The sequence below is a fragment of the Lichenostomus cassidix genome, chromosome 1Aa (assembly GCF_008360975.1).
Source record: "Lichenostomus cassidix isolate B80296 chromosome 1Aa, HeHo_3.0, whole genome shotgun sequence".
Taxonomy (NCBI): Eukaryota; Metazoa; Chordata; class Aves; order Passeriformes; family Meliphagidae; genus Lichenostomus; species Lichenostomus cassidix.
In genome coordinates, this window is record NC_139480.1 from 22785983 (window position 1) to 22799225 (window position 13243).

Here is a 13243-nt window from a genome sequence, read left to right on the forward strand (position 1 = left end):
AAATCTTTGGTAAGAAGTGGTTTGGTATATGAACCAAGAGAAAAAGCTTGATTTTTTTTTTTCTGGTTACTGGAAGGGAAAGGGCTGGAAATCTTTTGTTTTGACATGTAGACTTAAAATATTATCAATAACCAATGAAGCCTGAATATATATAGAAAGTAGATAGTCCTACAGTGACCTTTCCTATCATATTTTCATGTTAATAGTGGTCTATAAATACAAATATAAAGTAGACTTTCAAAAGGGAAAATTTTCAGCAGTGTTGCAATTTTTATTTTCTTTGACAAATACTCAGAAGTAATCAAATCTTCACCAGGATAAATTTCTAGTATTTCAGTTGCATGCAAGGACTTAAAAAGAATATGTACTATATTATTAAAACTCAGATAAACTAAAGGATTGAGTTTACCCAAAAGAAAGGGATCACAGATGATATTCTAATACTGTTTTTATTATTTTCTAAAAAAAATCACTTTCTTGAATTTCTGAAATTGCTATTGGTTTGTTGGTTTGTTTGTTTGTTTGTTTGTGATGGGTTTTTTGTCTGTTTCACATTTCAGTTGCATGAGAAAGCTTCATTAATCCCAGGAAGATGAAGAGCTGAACTAACATGATTTCATTGCTAGGATAGTATTTTTTCTCCTTCAGTGGTCTGTATCAGCCCTTCTATTCTTTCCTTCTTACTTAGTACTGCCACAATGGTTGCTATCAACATGGGCATGGGATTTTCTGAAATTATTTACCTGAGAAAACAGAACAAATATCTGAATAAATGCAGTAGAAGCCTTTGTTCCAGGTGTTTTTTTCCATCATAGAAACATTACGTAGGGCCTTCTGTCTGAAGATTCATTGCTTAGCTGTGCCTTCTGCTGCTGTGGTGGATGTCTCTGCTCCTGCGTCTCACTTATCAGAAAAAAGATCTTAAAGATTATACATTCATATACCTCATTGCCAGCATCCAGCTTAGTACATCTCATCTTTTACAAGGTCTGCATAAATCTCTCTATGCCTATGTTTTCTGCTTCTGAAATTTTCAGCCATAAAGCAACACCCAAAAAGGTGACCTCAGATCAGATCTCAATTCTGTGTTTGTCCTTCAGAATATGGGGTCATTTTTCTGCTACCTTCCCATTTGATCTTTGATCAGGGACAGGCAATAGCTGTTAATTTAATGCCTTTGTTTATCTACACTATAACATTATTTTGAAAGTCATCAGCTTGCATAAAAAAAGTAATCTTAAGGGTAAGGAATTGAGCACAAAATGGAACACATGAGCATGACAGTGATACCCACCAGTTCTCCTTCACAGATGCATGCTGAACAAAAACTCTTCCTTTGTCCTTCTCTGCTCCCCCCAAAAAAGCAAACCCACAAAGAGAACTAGAAAATTTGCAGAGGATTTTAATAGATGACCAAAAGTGTAGAAGCACAGGGGAAAATTTCATGACCATCAGCCTTAGAAAAGTGAAAATGGAAAAGAGAACATATGAAATGGCATTGCATGTGATTATATTGCTGTTTTTGCTTCTGTTTAGAACACACTTTTGATGTGAAACTCCCGATTATCAGCATTTCCTATATTTGACAACATTTAGCAAAGCTGCTGCTGTTGCTGTTTGCAGGTCCAGCCAGTAGCAGGACTGGGCGTGAATTTCACAGGGACAAATACAGAGCCTTACCTCATATTACCAGTATGGTTACTTAGGTGCTCCTCCCCCAAAGATTTCCAATACTACTCACAATTATCTGTGAATCTTGGCTGTTTCTCACGTACCTCCTCCTTAGCCATCTGTGCAATCCAGCCATTCCTCACAGCACTAGCTGTAATTTCTGCCAGCTCCTCACTGCGTTATTTATGGTGTTCAGCAATTTCTCATGTCACGTTCTGTAGCTTCACAGAGTCTGTTTGGATAGCTAAACTTCGTGCCAGGGCTGCATATCTTAACTCAGCACCAACCATTTCACTTTATGGTTCTCCTCTTGAATGACATTGCTCAGTAATGTTGCTGCAGCTGCTACAATAATTAAGTGCCACAGGAAAAGAAAAAAGGGAATTCACATAGTACATCCTTACACCTATATCCATTGAGGGTCATATGGTTTCAGTTCACCACAGAGCAAAGCAAATTTTCTATAAAAAATAATTCAATTTAAGGGAGGGGTAGATGTGCAGAGACTGAAGAAATGTATGCAAGGACTGTACATATGTGTTTGAGGTGAAAAATATTTTAAATTGTCAGTGCTAACAGACAGCAGCCATGTATTTTTTTACCTACAAAGAAGTTAATCCTGACTAAATTGCAATAATACGAAATGTTTTCACATCATTAATAAAGCTGAAATAATTAAGCAAGCTCTTGAAGCATTTGTGAACATGTGTTTTAAACAGAGAAAGGGAAAGGAGGTTTAACATGCTGTATTCTTCATTACATTCTCCAGTGCAGACTCTAAGTTATTGTGTAATTCGCAACATATCAAGACACCAAGGTGTAGCTACATGAGGGTGGTGTTATAAGTTCTTTCGTTAGACCTGAGAAACCTCTAATTTTTCAACGAGAAGCTTGGACACTGAGTATACATTGCTATATGCCATTTCTAAATTTCTAAGGAGATGAAGACACAAATTAATATTTTAATGATTTTCTAATGCTCAGTGCCTGAAATTGTCCTCGTTGTTGGTCACAAATGTAACAAATTCTACCCACGATTTTCATAAATAATTATAGGCATTAAAAAGTGCCCTCATGCACCTTGCAAGAATATAAAATGGCATGGCAAAACAGAAAGAATTAAAAAATTTCAGTAGCTTCATGGTAATTTGCCACTCAAAATCAAAACATTAAAGCAAGAAAAAGAAGGGCAAATGCAATTGAGTTACAGTACCATTTTTCCATAGATTCTCTTAACAAAACAAAAATAAAAATAATAATAATAATAACATATTCTAAGTATAAGAAGGAGCATGAGAAAGGGATGATGAATACTTCATGAATTATTGACAGGACTACAATATAAATATGTTTCTACACAATGTATTGTAGCTCTGCAGAAAGCACCCACTGAAAATCATAAACTCTTTACAGCATTTGTTCTTTTCTGGAGATGTGAAAGTGTATTTTAAGGCTTTCATTCTGTTTTTAATTGTGAAACCTCCCACTCACTTAAGAAGAATAAAAATCTGTCTATTCTACTATCCTAAAATCCTACTATCTTAAACTCACCCAAATAAAATTTAGAAAAGGGAATGAAAATTGTACATCTCAATAGGATTTTTGCAATTTACCTTCCTGAAATTGGAGCAAACACATTTTTTCCATAGTGTGAATAAGGAAGGCATTGAGGAAAGAAGACTAGATAAAAAAATCTAGATAAATTAAGCATCGAACTGGACATATGCCTCATCTTCAGACTGTATAATGGAAATTTTAATATGAGAATTACATGGTAAAAAAGATAAATTAATTTTATGGAGAACATTAGGTTGAACCCAGCTTTTATCTTCTTTTCTTTTCCCTTTGTAAATTAACATCAACAGTGGTGCATTACCTAGACAGTCTGTTGACTCCTCCAGGTGAGGTTCCTCACAGCAGGAGAATCACCAGCTGGCATTTTGACCTCATGAAACCCATGTGAGGATGAAAGGGCAGGGCAGGTGGAGGTATCGGAGATGAGAGGATCTAGGGGACTAGTATATCTCTTGCTTTTTCAGTTCACAGAAACAGCTGACTCCCTTGATAAGTGTAATAATCACTTGATAGGACAATAATGACTGAGATTATTATTTCTAAAACAATAAAATAAAAATCAGAAGTGGATAAATGGGTAAATGCATGGCATTTATTCATTAACATTAAAAAAATTGCTCATTTTCCTCTGATGAATTAGCATTAATAGTCAATTATTGTTTAGAAGTCAACATGCTACTGTATCTAAGAATATATTATAAATTTAGAAGCAAACTCATTTAAAAGCATAATAGTGGGTAGAATAAGGCAACACTAGAGAGCAAGAATTTTGTTACTTCACAGTGCCATCTTCACCATTGCAGCCTTGTAAATGACCTATGGACATTTTCTTCATCTCATTAGGTGTGGGACTTTTCAGCTAAAGTAAACAAGAGGATTGTTAAATGAGTGCCTTTCTTCTCTCAGAAACCACATTACATCAGTATTTAAATTCATTAAGGCTTGGCATCTTTTATTTAATTCTAATAAAATGACAAAATACAACATAACTCCTCATACCAGCTCCAGCAATAGCAATTCACTTGGGCTTAATTTCAAACTGTTGGAGATCCATTAATTCATTTTTATTTCCTTAGAAAAATGTCTTGCAGTGGTTTTCTTACCATTGTTCCTATTTAATTCCCGAAAGGATTATTTAATTGTCTGTAGAGTAATTTATGTCTTAGCTTCATAACCTCAGTACTCAAACAAGCACTTAAAAACTTCAAGAAAAAAAACCTACATGTATAGTACTAAAACCTTTTTCCTCTAGAATCCTTTTTCTTTATATCTTCTGCTTTCCCTAAGGTTTTGATTAGAATGAAATTAAAATTACCCAGCTGTCATGATCAGTGGTCATTTTTGTATGCTGATACTCTTCTTAATGATAAAAACACCCATAGAGTACACAATCCTGAATTTTTTTTTAAACTTTTCTATTTACAGGTAATTATGATATATCAGCATATGCCTCTTCTACAAAAGTCATGGTGTGCCAAATTCCCCAAAGTCCTGTCCATGCCTGTTTTCACAGAAGTTTAAATCATGCAGGGACATGGCTTTTTCCTTTACAGTGTGCTTTGTAATGGGAAGACAATTTAACAGTTATCTAAGAAAGTTTGAGGCATTCTACATATTCTTTTACAAAAAACGTTGACTAAGAAACCTGAAGACTCTTGCTAATGATATTGCCTATGAGCAATAAAACTACAGTTCTTAATTTAGACTCTCTCTCTGAGAGAACAGGGGGTTCCTAGTCGGGCAAACAGTGTCGAAAGGTTTCATATTCTGTGTACTGATATTCAGAAAAATAGCCTCTACTTCAAGGTGGGTTTATGGTGTCTTATAAGAATACATTTCCTGGATATCCAGTGTTTCTGGAACTGAAGCTTTGTCGATGAAGCCAGCAAAAAAGCTCTGTGAGAGCATAAGTGTCCTTAGACTGAGACAACCCATAGTGTCTGAGGGGTGTATGACACTGGAAAGAGGGGCTGCCAACCTCTTTGATAAGAAATATTTTTGTTCATCACATTATCTTAAGAGTATTCAGCTTTAGAGCTTCTTCAGAAAGACTTCTGGAACTCTGAGCTACTAGTTGTTTGGGGTTTTTTCTCTCCTTGGCACATTAAACTCACTTCCTCTCAACCCATGAGTTCTCTTGTTTTTCCTCTTCTTATTCTCCTCATCTTCTGGGGCAGAGTAGGGCAACAGAGAAGCTGTGCAACAACTTAAACTACTGGCTCAGGTCAACCCACCACACCAAAACCAAAATACTGTATGTGCCTTCAGCTTCCCACTTAGGCATCTGCAAGTCCATCCCCAAACACAATCTTATCTCTAACAGCCAACCTCCATTCTTCAGCCAGAAATCTGTACCACAGTGAATGGACCTGACTTTAAACCTACAATTGCAGGAAAAAATGAAAGCTTACTATCCAGCTTAGTATAAAACTAAAGGCTGACTAAAAAATATATTCAAGAGGAGCAGAAAAACTACATGATGTGCATAAATCCACTGTCTCTGCTTATAGTCTAATAGTGTATCACAAATTCATTAGTAAGAAAAAAATAATTAGTGCTAAAAAGAAATCCTTGTTTTTCCTATAAATTTAGCAACAGAAGTGCTGCAGGCCTATGTTAGCTCTCAGGCCAGTATGTTTGATTTGACATTATGGTGTAACAGACATCTGGACCTCCCTATATACACATCAGGATAGGAAGTAAGAGAAAGAGAAGTGTAAAAACTTGAACCAAGATAATTATGTGTTAATAAGAGTGGAAAAAACAGGTTGCTGCTTTTTCCTGCCTGCTTGCTTCTGTTCATCTTTATGCTGTACCTTTTCTTTACCTTACAAGCATTGAAGTCAAGCTCAAGCTTCATCTAGTTATCAGAAAGATGTGATCAAGTGGAACTGAACTGTACTATGTGATATTGCTCTTCTTTTCCCCCTAAATAGTCTCAGGGTCCAAGGCTGAAGCCTAACAAAATGCAGCAAAGTAAATAGCTTATTGCTTATAAATTCATTACTGGATTTGGATTGCTATAAGCGGTGTTCAGATGCCCCTGAGGAGGCTGGCTGCTCAGAGTGCCCGTCATTCACTGTCTACCAGTGCTGCTTCAGTAAGTTGTTTTTTTCTGGCATCATCCTGCATCTAAGACAAAGTAAGAGGGTAAAAATCAGCTACATTCTCAATGAGATTATCCTCCCTTTTACCTATTTCATCCATGTAGTTCCTCCGTGGTGTTTTTACAGACACTGTTTCTCAATCAGCTAGGCACGTCATTGCAAGGTAGCACTCCTCAACAAGGAATAAACACTTTTTTTCTACAGCTCATGAGAATTTGAAGCAGCAGTGCTGGTAAGTCCCTTGCAGTCACAAAAGTGTATAAAAATTTTGAAAATGGGAAAAGCTGCTTTAAAAATGTCATGATTTCTGTTTCTGTGAGAGCAACAAGCACTGAGGAATAGGCTTCTTGAACTATATGGATACTCTCTCAAGAGCTCGTGGTGTGAAATGAAGCTCGCTCCTTACCAGAAGTCAGAAAATTGAATTTTGCTGTCTAACTTAATAGAATGTCAGTAAATCATTACTCCTCACAAAAGAATTACAGTTTTCTATACTTACTGTCTACTTATTAAACTAGAAATTAGCAAAGTGGTTCAGATAAAAAAGGATAGAAAGTCTATGTTCTTACTAACACAAACTTCTGAAGTTTCTCTAACTCCATGAGAAAAGGCAAATTGCTTTCCTCTGTTTGTCTCAAGTGAGTCAAAATTGTGTTTATGTGAAGGTCATGTGAACTTTCAACAAAATATAAGCTGGAATATCACTTCACTGCTTGTCATCTATGCATATGGTATATATGTAAGATACACCCCAGATGAATGCATCTGGAAGAAAATGTCATTTTGATTCTCTCAGATCCTTTGTAAAACATACTTTTGTGAAAGATGATCACTATAATATAGTTTGTTTCTTTATATATGCGTTTAATCAATGTGTATGTGGTTACCTGCACAAATATTTCTTCTGTTTGGTTTGCTGAATCACATCCTAAATTACATGTAGAAAGCCAGTTGAAACATGGAGTAAAGAAGTTGAGAATGACATGAAAGTGAGAATTAAGAACATAATCAAAATTAGAGGAAACTGAAGACCTTTGCAAGACTTGAGGAATCTAAGAGTTATCACAGAAATCTGTATATTGCAGGAAATAAGTCAATTGTTTGCCAAGCAGGATTTAGAAACAAAGAACATGCTCTCCTGCAATGATTTTTCAAACATTTTTAACTTTTGAAGATTTTCATTCTTCTGAGGCATCTGGTTCTGGCCACTATTAAAGACAGGTTGGCTGGAAAGGACAAATTACCTAAATTAGGCTGGCAGTTCCTACATCCTATGACATCTGGTGTTTCTGCCATGTTACTGATATGTCATTTTGACAAATTATGTTTCATCGTGTGATAGTAACAAGCAACATCATAGAATGTAAGCAATGTAATCTGAAGTGATTCCAACAATTTAAAACAATCTGGGTTTTTTTAATCTGCCTGTTACCAATTTAGAAGCTGAGAGGAATAAAACAAGAGGTTAATTGAAGTCCTAATCTAACCTCCAAAATATGTGATTGTTTCTACGCCAAAAGATTTACTTCTATAAATAGAGATCTTAGCTGCAAGCCATGAATGATGATTTAAGGATATCTAAACAGAATGCAAAATTCTTTATGGAGCAAAAACCTGGGAGAAATTAATTTCCTGGCAGCAACATATTCATTAATTTCAGTTCTGTTCATGATCTGATTCAAAGTAGGGAATGAGATCAGACAATTCTCTGACTGCCTAGCACATGATTTGAACTTATTCGAAACTGATTGTGCTGAAGAATTTTGTAATCTGGTTGCTTACTTTCCTGAGATGACAATGTTTTAAGAATGAAGATATTAAGCCAAACAATTGGTATTTTAATTACAAATGTGTAATGTGATATTTAAAGAAAAGATAATTGACCTTTATTTACACAAGTGCTTTTTTTTTCCTGGGCTATTCCAAGTGCATTTGAAGATTCATATTCCTTTACTAGCCAGTTGTAGTTTTTTAAGTAGCTGGTTGATTTAGAACTGGTTTTGGTGGTAAAATACATCCAGAGATGTCAAAGTACTTGATGCACGAGGATGACTGTGGAGATATCTATGATTACTTTGCCTTTCTAGTAACAGATTTAAGGACAAATTTCTTGGAAGAATGTAGCTGAAATGGAAAGGAATGACTTTCACTTCTACAGTGAGTGGTCAATGCTTGAGCTGTAAAATAAACCCACTGTCATCACAGTACGATCTAATCCTGAGTTTATGTGAATACCTAGAGAATAGTGACTAAACAAACATCTGTATCAAATGCATGTAATGAAATAAATTAAAATATGGGAACAAAGCAAATATTCCTCTTTTTTTGTATTTAAAAAGAACAGTTAAACTTAGCACCTGTTAAAGACACACATTGATTTTCTTTCGTGCCAAACCACTTTCTAAATAGGAAGCATGGGAAAATCCGTCCCTACTTTTATTTCAGTAATATTATCTAAAATTTGAAACAGTATGAAAGGAGAAGAAAACTTCAGTTTTCTGAGAAACAAGTAAATTCTCAAAATTATGTGACAGTATTTGGTGAGTGACCTCTCCCAGGCCTTATCTCAACTCATGGACCTTTCGTTATATTTTCCCTCCCCTGTCCAGTTGCAAGGGGAGTGATAGAAAGACTTTGGTGGGCGCCTCCATCCAGCCAGCATCAACCCATCTCACCATCCAAAACAGGTATAAAGTAGGGAGATAGTAGTGAAAGACAAAAAAAGAAGTTAGAAAAGAATTTTTAAAAATCTGAACAAATACAAATTAATTTTTTGTGTTCTTCAAAGAATACAAATCTCACAGTTTCTGCACAGCGGCCATTCTTATGGTACAACAGTAAGAATGAAAGCTGAAAAAGCTGTGTGAGAGTTTTCACAAGAGCTCTGGAATGCTAAGATTCAAGCTTCATGATTCATAAGTCCACAAATAATTAGTTGTTTGACTGCTTGGATTCACAAGACTGGGTATTATTCCAAAGGTTTGGAAAAGGGATGTTGGTGATTTCACCCTGTAGTTGATTCATAGTGGAGCAGAGTGTTTTGGCTAAATTATTTTTTGCTTCATTATTTCTGAAATTCTGTCTGAACAGTTATAAACAGTACATTACAGCGTTTGTAAATATATAAACTAATGATAAAATAATTGATATTTTTATAAGAAGCTATTCTTTCACATTACTAATTTTACAAGGAAATAGTAATTCTGTTTATTTTCTTAAAATGAATAACCTACATTCAAAAAATTATTATAAACATCAAAATAATAATTTTTCATTTGCTTTGCTTCTCAGTTTCTCCTGCCATTTGGAACCCCACGTAGAACTGCAGCACTTTCACAGAATCAGAGTCACATAACGTGTGAAGTTGGAAGGGAATTCTCATCCCCTTTCATTTCATAAGTTTCTATAAGCAATGCAATAACAGCCTCCAATTCTTATTTGCATTCTTGATATGGATGCAATGTTTTACCTCCATCTTTGTCAAAAATTTTGTTGATTTCTGAAAGAAAGAAATTCAAGTGAAACAAAAGTGTTGAGGTTTACTGAAATTACAAATTATATTCCTTTAAAATCTTACGAGTGTCTATATTGCAAATCTGTCTAGACATATACAGGCCTACCTAAAATTCAGAAACTTTCTTCAAATAATTAAAAAGGCTTGAGGTTCATTACCTATTTACATGCTTGACTCTGAGAAGATTTATACTGGACTACTCAGAATTGCAATTTACTAGAATGTAATAATGCCTACACCACCCAAGCAAATTTTCAAAAAGTAATTTGAACATTATTTTATTCTACCATTTATATTTTATGGCTCATTCATCACTCAATACAAAATTCTGTGCAAAGACATGTAACTAAGTTGCGTATTAAACCCACTAAGTACCATGTTTACAAATCTGAAGCAGAATTTGAGCCAATATTAAGTAAATATATAAAATTATTGTGTAGTAATGGTAAGTTAAACTGACAAAAAACACAGTTATAATGGACTCTCACTTCTGTGTGAGCAGATGAGTTAAGAGGAAGAAAAACAATTCCCCCATATTAATCTCCTATTAACAATTCATTTGCTGAGAGGATTTATAGTCATCAAGACAATTATTCTAAGGAAGCATAGAAGAGGGATTTCAGTCTAACTGAATAAAGGAAAAGAAAGGATGAAGGGAAAAAGGCAAAATCCAGGTTTGAATCCAAGTTGCATATAAAGAGGTTCGTGTCTCCTTTGCCCCTGAACAGAAACTCATTTTCTGTGGCTGCCAGTAGAAGCAGTAATTTATTCCAGCCTTTGCTAGGAACTCACTGTCTGACACATCTGGAAAAGGCAGCCTGTTCTTACTCCCTCCCCTTATAACCCCAGGTTTAATCTCAATACTTCGGTAAGAGTTCTGGGAAGACAAAATAAATGCCCTTCATTTACCACTCAAATTCCACCTGCATGTGAGGAAGCCTATCTGCACTGAAAATGGAAGTAAGCAGAGGATTAGCTTGGGTCATTGAAGTGCTTGTTACTGCAAATTATCTTCTTATAGCATCGTGCTATATGTCCCTCTGAAACACTCATGCATACGGATTGCTCTTACCCTGGGACTATCCAAGAGCTGCTGTGCTTACATGTGCGACTCAGCTCTGAGGTTCAGCTGTCTGTAGGAAGCCTTATCACAAGGAACTTTATAGATCAGACATTCACACTTTGGAAGATTCATCAAAGACTGAGATGTTATAAATGCCTGTCATCCTGGAGAATCAGCATAGTGTCTGCATAAATAAATCAATAGCAATAACAAATGCAAAGTTTCCAGTGTGCTGTGCAGCCATCTCGAGTGAACATATTTCAGGGACAGCAGCCTGAGAAAAAATCATGACAGGATTGATGAGCACAGGCAGACCTACATTAGTCTCAGAAATTTTGAGGTGTTAGAGTTTAGTAAATGTGCCCACATACAGTGTCAGAAATTTAAAAGAAATTGCTCCTGACCTAAGAGCGGCCCAAGTATATGTCAATTATGTTGGCTCTGTAATATCAAATTATCCAAAATTCTAGAAAAATGTGAAATCTTCCAGAATCATGCCCAAACAGAGTAAAAAGTTAAATCCATCAAAGGAATTATTTATTCCACACTGTTGGATTACTATGATAATTTTTTCCAACTGTATATGTCTTTAGGTTTTTGCATGTCTTTTAACACTAGGCTCTCTACTAGCATATTTATTTTTCTCCAAAAATAAATCTACAAGCCATGATGAGGAGGCTGAGAAAGATGCTGAGTATAAGCACAGTGAATCAGGTAGAATACAAAAATATAATTCAGATACTCCTGTTTTACCTGTTCAGTACTGCAAGTATGTGACTTCCATGTTTCTTTCTGCTTGCTATTGATCTTTTTAATAATTTGTGTTGTTCTCTGGGCACTAGGAATACAAGAAATCTATGTCTTTCAAGAACCAAACTGCTCTGTAAAATCACAAACTTTAAAAGAATTGCTAGAGGGCTTGCGCATTTTGGTGCAATGCCTACAGAAGTGGGAAGGAATTTTGCTAAAATAACTTAAAGCAACTCAGGATTTTGTCTGTGGTTATTGTGCATAATGGAGTAATGGCATTACAGGGCATGTATTCTATCATTCTCAATTTGGGGGGAAAATGACTTTAAATATTGTTTGAGTTGTCTTAGTGTATATGTTGTTCATTTAGCAAAATATCTACATGGTTCAATTTATGTTGAGGACAGTTGAAAGATATTAAAAATAAAAATATTGGAACATGAAAGTACTGTGAGAAATAATGGCATAATCCCCACAGTATCACATCATTTTAATAGTTTTAATTTTTTGTGTTCCTAATGTAACTTCAATTGCAATAGCTCACACAGTCTAATTAAAGAGACAAGGTAATAGATAAAGAAGACCAGGACAGAAATAGGCTTTTTGGACTTATAATTTTGAAGCCAGTTCCTTAATTTGAAATGAATGAACAAATGGAATTATATAAGCATTTAGAAGGTAGATGGAAGGGGAAATGTTGAATCTTGTTGACGAAAGACAGGACTCTTCTGGAGCTCAAAAAGAACAGTTCATGTCATACCAAGAGATTACCATCTTCAGTATGCCACATCCAAAAGCAGGCAGTAGAGGAAGCCTGTGGAAGAAGGATGGGTCAGAGTGAGGAGGAATTCTTGGTACTTTGCAGCTCCCTCTCCCAGATCCCTGACATTCTTATCTCAAGAACTTACTGCTTCAGGGCTTGAATTTATTAATCTCAGTGATCTTCACCTTCCCTGTTTGTCCAACTGGTTTTTTGCATCCATGTAAATTATTTGGTCCCTGTATCAGAGAGTCCTAAAATATAAATAGATGAGTGAAGAAACATCTTCATTCTTTTGTTTTAAATGCCAGCTGCCATTTGATATGATCATCTGTAGACATTTTGTTAGATGGAGAGTATGAACAATAGTTTTATGTTCACATTCTTTCTGTCATTCTTGCATTTTATCCTACTGTTGGTCAGTTGTCTTTTTCTCAGCCTGAAGAGTCCTGGTTCACTTGTTTATTCCTCACAAGGAATGGGGGAAAAATTATCCTCTTCTACCAATTTCAGATTTTGTGAGGAGGGTGATTTGCATGTAAAATTCTCACCAAGGCCTGATGTGACAGGATCTGGCACCATCCCACCCCAACCACACTCACTCCCAACCAGAAACTGCGCCCCTTCTTCTCAGAAGCAAGAGAGAGTGTCTTTCCCCCACCCCTGGCCATGGTGTGAGGTGGTACCAAATAACAAAATGTCTTGGCCACTCCACCTTCCTCTGATCTGGGCTGGACCTTGGACACCCTGAAGACTTCTTAAGGCTCCCTGTCCTTCTGACATTGAGGATCCCAGAGGTGAAT

At 35.7% G+C, this 13243-nt stretch overlaps 1 long non-coding RNA gene across 1 annotated transcript; it reads right to left on the reverse strand.

The window, feature by feature from the left end:
- Nucleotides 1-9644: 9644 nt before the first annotated feature.
- LOC146443312 (uncharacterized) lies at nt 9645-12697 on the reverse strand. Its single transcript, XR_014856014.1, has 5 exons — nt 12589-12697; nt 12441-12494; nt 11684-11768; nt 10940-11114; nt 9645-9852 (listed from the first exon to the last, which is right to left on the reverse strand). It is a non-coding gene; the product is annotated as an uncharacterized LOC146443312 (long non-coding RNA).
- Nucleotides 12698-13243: the final 546 nt, after the last annotated feature.